The sequence below is a fragment of the Falco biarmicus genome, chromosome 17, assembly GCF_023638135.1.
Source record: "Falco biarmicus isolate bFalBia1 chromosome 17, bFalBia1.pri, whole genome shotgun sequence".
NCBI classification, from domain to species: Eukaryota; Metazoa; Chordata; class Aves; order Falconiformes; family Falconidae; genus Falco; species Falco biarmicus.
The window spans coordinates 4,433,002-4,442,485 of NC_079304.1; the positions used below are offsets into that span (position 1 = coordinate 4,433,002).

General features: G+C 69.2%; 2 non-coding genes across 2 annotated transcripts; one reads left to right on the forward strand and one right to left on the reverse strand.

Annotated features, from left to right (window-relative positions):
* Positions 1-3,274: 3,274 nt before the first annotated feature.
* Positions 3,275-3,365, reverse strand: TRNAI-UAU (transfer RNA isoleucine (anticodon UAU)). The gene is given in 2 exon segments: positions 3,275-3,310; positions 3,328-3,365. It is a non-coding gene; the product is annotated as a tRNA-Ile (tRNA).
* A 4,559-nt stretch (positions 3,366-7,924) lies between these two features.
* TRNAC-GCA (transfer RNA cysteine (anticodon GCA)) lies at positions 7,925-7,996 on the forward strand. Its single transcript has one exon. It is a non-coding gene; the product is annotated as a tRNA-Cys (tRNA).
* Positions 7,997-9,484: the final 1,488 nt, after the last annotated feature.

A 9,484-nucleotide genomic window follows, 5' to 3' on the forward strand; every position in this document is an offset into this window, starting at 1 on the left:
GCCGCAGCCCCCCAGCATCTTACGGTGCCTGGGGTCCTCCCTGCCTGGCAGGGAAAGCAAGTGACCAAAGGGGACCCCGGGGGCTCTGCCCGCGGCCGGCGTGTCCCTGCCCCCCCGGCACGCTGGGGGGGGCCACGTTCCCCACCCAGCCCTTGCCTGCTGGCTGCCCGCCCCCCCGGGTGCCCCCGCTTCTCCATGGTGCTGTTTGCCCCCCCCCGCCCCCCCGCAGCTGCAAGGGGACCCCCGAGCTGGTCATGGCATTGGGGGGGGGGGGTGTCCCTGCCAGCTGCCCCCCACCCTTCCAGCCAGTGCCTGCAGCCTGGCACTGCACCCCTGCAGGGCTGCGACCCACAGCCCCCCCTGCCCCCCCCGGTAGCTGGAGGGGGGGCGGCTGCATGCGTGTGCGGTGTGTGCAAGGCTTTGGGTGCTCCGGTGGTGGAAGGGTCACCGCTGCCCCAAGCCGTGCCCCCCCCTCGGGGTACTACCTGCCCGGGGTGGGGGGGGCATTTTGCATGTGTTTGCCTTGGAAGGGCTCTGCCTGAATTGGGGGGGGGGGGGGGGGCAAATCTGAGCCAGTTTGGGGGGGTCTAACACGTGCTAACAGCTGCCCAGCCCTGGCCTGCCGCAGCAGCACCTAGAGGGTCCCTCTGCCCTGGGGGGGGGGCCCGTGCCGCCTCCCCTGGCCCTGGGGGCACTGGGGTGCACCAGGCAGTGCCAGGCCCCTGCCCCTCCATCCCCCCCCCCCCGCCGTGCCACCCCCGCCCCCCCCCCACCGTGCCTGTCTGCTCTTGCCCCGTCCGGTCCGGCTGTGTCCGTCCGTCTGTCCATGTGTCCGTGAGCCTGTCTGTCCGCCCCCCCCCCCCCAGCACCCCTGGAGCACTGCCTTCTGCGCCCCAGGCCCCCCCACCTCTGCAGTGGGGGGGGGGGGTCGGGGGGGGGTGTCACCACACCAGGGTGGGGACACCCCACATCCAGCCCTCACCGTGGGGCTGGGCTTGCCCTACTTCTGGGGCAGCCCCTTGTGTCCCCCCCACCCCCACACACACCCACCCCCCCCCCTCCCCGGGGCAATGCTGGGGGTCCCCGGGGTCACTGCCTTACCCAGACCACCAGCCTTGCCAGCCCAGGTCGGGGGGGCTTGGGGGGGCGCCCAGCTCTGCTGCTGCCAAGCCGCCTCCGCCCATCGTGTGCCTCAGTTTCCCCTTTTTTTTTTGGAGGGGGGGAACTCGGTGTCACTGCCTGCCAAGTGCTTTGAGACCCGCCTGCCCCGGCGTTTGCCCCTGTGGCGACCAGGGTCCGGGCAGTGGGGCCCCCCCCCCCCAGGCCCTCCCCCGGGCAGAGGGGACGCCCCTTATTTATGTCACTCCACAAATTTTATTTAAAGACCCGACAAAGTGTATTTTATTTATTTATTCTCGTTGGTGTGTGGGGGGACTCGCCCCGCTCGCTTGGTTCTTTGTAATAAACATTTCGGTGAGACCTGCCCCATGGCTGTGCCTGGGGGGGGGGGGGGGGGGCTGGGGGGGGGGGCACAAGGGGGTCCGGAGCCGGAGCTGAGACCGGGCACAACTCAGCTCTGCAGTGACTCCCTACGTCTCTCCCTGGGGTGGCCCTTCAGTGGGTGCCTGGGGAGGGGGCGCGGGACGGGACAGGGAGCAGGGACCTGCCCGGCTCCTGGGAAGGGGGGAACCCCCGCAGCAGGGGTTTGGGGGGGCTCCTGCCGCCCCGATGCCAGGGTGATGGTCGCCGGCAGCGGCCGGGCTCTGTGGGCGCTCGGCCGGTTTTTCGGCGCTGGGCCAGCTCCTGCCACCCTGTTTTTAGGGAATAAATCCGTCTGCGGCGGCTCAGGGCTGCCGGCACCTCCACTCGCTCTTCTCCGGCCGGTACTCGAACGCCTTCCTGCGGAGGGGACACGGGGACATCGGTGGCACCTTGGTCCCTGCCCCAGTCCATCCTTCCCCTGCGCCAGGGCGGGACCCCCTCCCCCTGCCCGCCTTGGGGGACCCCGGCCCCCCCGTACTCACTCTCGCCCGGGCCCGGTGGGCCGGCAGACCAGCCCGGCTTGGCAGGGGCAGACCTGGTTGATGCTGAAGGCCAGACCCCCGGGGGGCACGTGGCAGCTCTGGGCCAGCGCCAGCCGCCGCTGGCACACCGCCTCGCCGTGCCGCCGTGCGCAGCACCCGCCCGCGCCGCAGTCCTCGTCCCGCTGGCACCGAGCTCCTGGCGGGGCACAACGAAGGGTCAGGGGATGGGGGGGAACCCCTTGTCCCCAGGCTGGGGGGGGGGGGGGGGGGGGAGGACAAGGATGGAGCTGCAAGGGCTGGGAATGCCCCCAGTGCTTGTCGGCTCAGCACCCAGCCCCGCCGGCATCGCGTCCCCCAGCTGCCAGGGTTGCTCCCAGTGTCTCCCCACAGTCCCGATGCCGTCCCTGATTCCCGCTCACCCTCCTGCCCGTTGGGCACGGGCTGCTGGCACTTCCCGAACATGCAGAGCAGGCCGTGGGCGCAGTGGGTGTCGCGGCGGCAGTACTGCCCCACAGGGCGCGCGGGCAGGCACAGCCCAAAGTGCTCATCGCAGAAGTACCCGTGGGTGCAGGGGGTGGCCGGGCTGCATGCTGTCACCTGTGCGGGGGAACACGGCGTGTCAGGGCACCATCCCCCTCCCCATTCTCATCCCTAATCCCATCCCTGACCCCATTTCCCATCCCAACCCCGACCCCATCCCTGACCCCATCCCTAATTGCATCCCCAACCCCATCCCCATCCCTAATGGCATCCCTGACCCCATCCCCATCCCTGATCCCATCGCCCATCCCAGCCCCAGCCCCAACCCCAGCCCCAATGGCATCCCCGACCCCATCCCCATCCCTAATGGCATCTCTGATCCCATCGCCCATCCCAGCCCCAGCCCTAATTGCATCCTTGACCCCATTGCCCATCCCAGCCCCATCACCAATCCCACCTCTGACCCCATCCCCGTCCCTGACCCCATCCCCATCCCACCCCTGACCCCACCCCCAACTCCAGGACAGGCAGAAAACAGCAGCACGAAGCAAAGGCCGTTGCCGTGGGCACGTTTGGGGGGCAGCCGGGAGTTCCGCAGCGCTCGGGGGAATGGGGTGACCCCTCCCCGCGCACACACCACCCCACCTCCCACCAGCTGCTCCCGGTTTTTTTTTTTGTTTTTTTTTTTTCTCTTTCTCGGGAAAAGAGAACTCGGGGGGCGGCGGGGGGGGGGGAGCACGCGGCGAGGCTGCGGGAGCCCGTAAAAGTCCTGCTCCAGGTGAGGCTCGAACTCACAACCTCGGCATGGCTCCGCGTACTGCCCTATAAGTACCGCGCGCTGACCGATTGCGCCACTGGAGCGCCCGGCGCCGCCCGCCGCGGCCGCGCTCCCTCCCGCCGGGGCCGCCCCGCTCCCGCCCCGGCCACAGACCGGCTGCAAACGCGGCTCCCGCACCAGCGGCGACACCGACTCCTGCCCCTGCTCCCGCACCAGCTGCAACCCCAGCTCCTGCTCCCGTACCCACCGCTGCGCCCACACCAGCTCCAACCCCCGCTCCCGTACCCACCGCTGCGCCCACACCAGCTCCAACCCCCGCTCCCGTACCCACCGCTGCGCCCACACCAGCTCCAACCCCAGCTCCCGCTCCTGCTCCTGTACCCACCACTGCTCCCTCCCTGCTCCGACCCCAGCTCCTGTTCCTGCTCCCACACCAGCTCCTGGTCCTGCTCCTGTACCCACCGCTGCTCCCTCTCTGCTCCAACCCCAGCTCCTGTTCCTGCTCCCACACCAGCTCCTGTACCCACTGCTGCTCCCTCCCTGCTCCAACCCCAGCTCCTGTTCCTGCTCCCACACCAGCTCCTGGTCCTGCTCCCGGTCCTGCTCCTGTACCCGCCGCTACTCCCACACCAGCTCCAACCCCAGCTCCTGCTCCTGTACCCACCGCTGCTCCTGCTTCTGCTGCAACCCCAATTCCTGCACCCACCCCAGCTCCAACCCCAGCTCCCGCTCCTATACCCACCGCTGCTCCCGCTCCTGCTTGCAACTCCAGCTTCCCCCCCCCCCCCCGCTGCTCCCCCCCCCCCCCCGCCCTGCAACCCCAGCTCCCGCCCTGGCTGTAACCTCCCCTCCCACCCCTGCTGCAACTGCACCCCCTCCTCCTCTCCCCCAGGGATACCCCCGGAGGGGGGGGGGGGCACCCACCACTCACCTCCTCCAGGTTGTCCCCAGGGCCAGCGCTTCTGCCCAGCGCGGCTTCCTCGGGCAGGTGCTGGGGCAAGGAGTACATCCAGGCCCAGAGGTGGCCCGAGGCGGCGGGCAGGAGCGAGGCGAGGAGGCAGAGGATGGCTGGGGACATCATCGTGCTGCCGGCAGGTGATGCTGGGGTGCTTGGGCCAGGGGCGCTGGGTATATGTAGCCCCCTGCTTATCTTGGCCCCTGCTGCTAAAACTGTTTGCCCACCTAATGGGGAAGGAGGAGGCAATCAGGGTTTAAGGGATTAACATAATTGCCAGCCTTCCCCTGGCTGGGTGCTACAGCCCCAAAGTAAACGGCCCCCTCCGAGCAGTCTGGCTCCAGCGCCTGGGCGGCTCCAGCGCAGCCCCTGGGCAGCCTGGGGTGCCCTGAGTCCCCGCCATCCCCTTTGGTCCCCCCATGGCTTGGGATGGTGGTGGGTGCCAGCACCTGGGGTGTCCTGGGTCCCTGCCACCCCCTTTGGTCCCCCCATGGCTTGGGATGGTGGTGGGTGCCAGCACCTGGGGTGTCCTGGGTCCCTGCCACCCCCCTTTGGTCCCCCCATGGCTTGGGATGGTGGTGGGTGCCAGCACCTGGGGTGTCCTGGGTCCCCCCATGGCTTGGGATGGTGGTGGGTACCAGCACCTTGGGATGTCCTGGGTCCCTGCCACCCCCTTAGGTCCCCCTGTGGCTTGGGATGGCAATGGGTGCCAGCACCTGGGGTGTCCTGTGTCCCCACCAGCCCCTCTGGTCCCCCCCCTCAGGATGGCGGTGGGTGCCAGCACCCAGGATGTCCTGTGTCCCCACCAGCCCCTCAGTTCCCCTCCCCCAGGATGGGGTGTCCCCCCCCAGGATGGCGGTGGGTGCCAGCACCCGGGATGTCCTGTGTCCCCACCAGCCCCTCAGGTCCCCCCCCAGGATGGCGGTGGGTGCCAGCACCCGGGATGTCCTGTGTCCTCACCAGCCCCTCAGGTCCCCCCCCAGGATGGTGGTGGGTGCCAGCACCCAGGATGTCCTGTGTCCTCACCAGCCCCTCAGGTCCCCCCCCAGGATGGTGGTGGGTGCCAGCACCCAGGATGTCCTGTGTCCTCACCAGCCCCTCAGGTCCCCCCCCAGGATGGTGGTGGGTGCCAGCACCCAGGATGTCCTGTGTCCTCACCAGCCCCTCAGGTCCTCCCCCAGGATGGTGGTGGGTGCCAGCACCCAGGATGTCCTGTGTCCTCACCAGCCCCTCAGGTCCCCCCCCAGGATGGTGGTGGGTGCCAGCACCCGGGATGTCCTGTGTCCCCACCAGCCCCTCAGGTCCTCCCCCAGGATGGTGGTGGGTGCCAGCACCCGGGATGTCCTGTGTCCCCACCAGCCCCTCAGGTGTCCCCCCTCAGGATGGTGGTGGGTGCCAGCACCCTTCCAGCCACCGAACGGCTCCATGCAACTGTGGCTTCAGTTCCCAGCTTTGTCCCCCCCCCGTGCTGGTGGGACCCAGAGGGCAGCAGGCCCAAGGGGGAGGCGGAAGGGGGGAGCGGGGGGCAAACACTGTGACCCCCAGGAAGGACAGCGGTGGGCACACAGATGGCATCCCACCTGTGTTTTGTCACACACACCCCCCCCCGCCACCCCCTGCATACACACGGCTCCGGGGGTGACGGGCTTTGCACCTTCCCTAACAACTTTGCAAACGAGGTGTTTGCGGTCCCGGCCCTTATCTGGCACCGGTGGCTGGGCAAACCCGCCGGTGGCCCCCCCTGAGCGGATCCCCCAGACAATGCCACTGCCATGTCCCCAAACAGGCGGGGGGTCTTAGCCAGGGCCACCTCATGCTCCCCCCCAACCTCTCCAATACACTTTGCAGCGGGAAGAGCCACCCCAGGGCTGGATCCCAGTTGCCAGACTGTGGTACGGGGGCTGTGACAACGCTCCGGGTGGGTTTTGTCCCCAGGGGTAGCCGGGGTAGGACCTGGGGGCTCGCTGGGACTGGGGGGCACCAGGGTCTCCCCTCCTTCAGGCTCCAGAGACGCATCCTGCTGCGGGGAGGGACATCACCCACCCCTGGGGTTTGGTTTCCCCACGGTGCTGCTGCCCTGGGCGATTCCCCTGCCTTTGTGCCTCAGTTTCCCCATCTGTAGGAAGGCAGGCCGGGGGGCTGCGGGGGGGGCGTGGGGAAGCGGGGCAGCTCAGCGAGGGGATGCTCCAGGCCGGTGGCTGGAAAACCAACGTGGCTGCTTGTACCGTGGTCATAGAATCGTTTTGGTTGGAAAAGACCTTGGAGACCAAGTCCATCACCAAACCCCGGCGCTCCGCTCCGCATCCAAGCGGCTTTTAAACCCCTCCAGGGCTGGTGACTCCACCAGCTCCCTGGGCAGCCAGAGCCAGGGCTTGAGCACCCTTCCCACGGGGAAATTTTTCCTAATATCCAATATAACCCTCCCGTGGTGCAATTTGAGGCCGTTTCCTCTTGGCCTGCCACTTGTGACCCGGGGTCCCCCCAGACCCCCTTCTCCCCGTGCCGCAGGCGGGTGCTGAGGATGCCGGATGCGGCCCTGCGTGTTTGCACAGCGGCTCAGGCAGCAAATATTGACCTTGCTCCTGGGGCGCAGCCACGGCTGCTCCCCCCATCCGTCCCCCGCTGGGCGCTCGCCCCAACTCTGCCGTCTCCGGCTAATCCCCCCCAGCCCCACAGAGGCCCCACACAGCACCTCTGCTCCCCCCAGACCCTTGGGGGTCCTCCGGCAGCTGGGGGGGGGGGGGGGGAGGGGGGCGTGCACCCCCTGAGCCCCGCGGTGGGATGCGCAGCCTGGGCCTGCGTTGCAGGAAACTCGGGGTCCGGCTCCATCCCCCTCTCTGCAGATGGGGTGTCAGGGCTGATGGTGCCACAGCTCCCCCCGCCCCCCCCCCCCCAATTGCTGAGGCTGGGGGTGTCAGGGCTGATGGTGCCACAGCTCCCCCCGCCCCCCCCCCAATTGCTGAGGCTGGGGGTGTCAGGGCTGATGGTGCCACAGCTCCCCCCGCCCCCCCCCCAATTGCTGAGGCTGGGGGTGTCAGGGCTGATGGTGCCACAGCTCCCCTCGCCCCCCCCCCCCCCAATTGCTGAGGCTGGGGGTGTCAGGGCTGATGGTGCCACAGCTCCCCCCGCCCCCCCCCCCCAATTGCTGAGGCTGGGGGTGTCAGGGCTGATGGTGCCACAGCTCCCCCCCCCCCCCCCCCCCAATTGCTGAGGCTGGGGGTGTCAGGGCTGATGGTGCCACCGCTCCCCCCGCCCCCCCCCCCAATTGCTGAGGCTGGGGGTGTCAGGGCTGATGGTGCCACAGCTCCCCCCGCCCCCCCCCCCCAATTGCTGAGGCTGGGGGTGTCCGGGCTGATGGTGCCACAGCTCCCCCCGCCCCCCCCCCCAATTGCTGAGGCTGGGGGTGTCCGGGCTGATGGTGCCACAGCTCCCCCCGTCCCCCCCCCCCCCCCCAATTGCTGAGGCTGGGGGTGAGTGCGGGGGCCAGATCCTGCTCTGCCCCACACCCTCCCGGGGGGGGGGGGGCGCCATGTGTGCTGTGCGAGATTGGGGGGGGGGGTGCGTATATGAGTGAGCGTATGAGTGTGCGTGTGCACTGCGGCGGGTGTGCGTGGAAACACACGCGTGTGCAAGAGCCCGGCGTGTGACGCTGCGGGTATGGGAGCCAGGGAGCAGGGCTCCCGGGCCGGGGGTATAGCTCAGTGGTAGAGCATTTGACTGCAGATCAAGAGGTCCCCGGTTCAAATCCGGGTGCCCCCTTTATTGCTTTCTTTGGGGGTTTCCCTCGGGGTGCCCTCTTCAGTTATTTTTTTTAGGGGGGGGAGGCGTTTCCCTCTTTTTTTCCACCCCTTTAATTTCCTCCCCAGTCCCCACAGCTCTTCTCCTGCTCCCCTCAGCATCGGGTGCCCCTGCCAGACACAGCGCTTCCTCTTGCAGAACAGACCCCACTCTCTGGCAGGGACCCCCAGGATGTTGCCCCCCCCCGCCCCCCCCCCCCCCCCGCCCAGTTTCCCCAGTTCAGAGCAGCCGAAGGGCCGCAGGGTCCCACATTGCTCCCCCACCCCCCCGCTTTGGCCACAGGCTGGGGCACAGGGTCTGGGGGGGGCAGCATCGCCCCCAGTCCCTTGGCATGTGATGCAGCTCTGGGGGTGTTTGCACCCGCCTCCTGCCCCCGGCCCCCTCGCCCAGGGCTGAGACCCCCATCCTGAGACCCCCACCCCGGGACCCCCATCCTGAGACCCCCAATCCGAGACCCCCATCCTGAGACCCCCACCCCGGGACCCCCATCCTGAGACCCCCATCCTGAGACCCTCATCCTGAGACCCCCACCCCGGGACCCCCATCCTGAGACCCTCATCCTGAGGCCCCCAACCCGGGACCCTCATTCTGAGACCCCCACCCCAGGACCCCCATCCTGAGACCCCCATCCTGAGACCCAGACCCCAGGACCCCCATCCTGCGACCCCAACCTGGGAGCCCCATCCTGAGACCCTCACTCTGGGAACCCCAACCCCAGGACCCCCATCCTGAGACCCCCAACCCGGGACCCCCATCCTGAGACCCCCACCCCAGGACCCCCATCCTGAGACCCAGACCCCAGGACCCCCATCCTGAGACCCCCAATTCGAGACCCTCATCCTGAGACCCCCACCCCGGTACCCCCATTCTGAGACCCCCAACCTGGGAGCCCCATCCTGGGACCCTCGCTCTGGGAATCTCAACCCAGGACCCTCATCCTGAGACCCCAAATCCGGGACCCCCACCCCGGGCCCCCCGTCCTGAGAGCCCCACCCCGGGACCCCCATCCTGAGACCCCAAATCCGGTACCCCCATCCTGAGACCCCCCCACCCCTGAGACCCCCACCCCACCTGCTGCAAGGGGAAGAACTCGGGGACGAACGCGGCCCCCGGGGCTGGTGGGCTCAGCCAAGTAAACCCCCCCCCCGCCCCGCAACCCGGTGCAGGATCACCGACCCCGGGTTGCCCGCGGTGGGGCAGGGTGGTGGGACCCCCCACCCCGCTGATGCCCCCCCCCCCCCATATCGCTGGGGGCGCGGCGGGGGGGGCCCGCACATGGCGACAGGTTTCCCCGCAGGGATGCTCGGAGCAGCCGCCAGCCCTGCCCGGGACGGGGGGACACACGCTGTCCGAGCCCCCCCGGCGGGGGCTGCCACCGGCTGCATCCCCACCCCCAGCCCCACCCCCGGGCCCCACCCCCACCCCCGGCCCCACCCCCGGCTCCGGCTC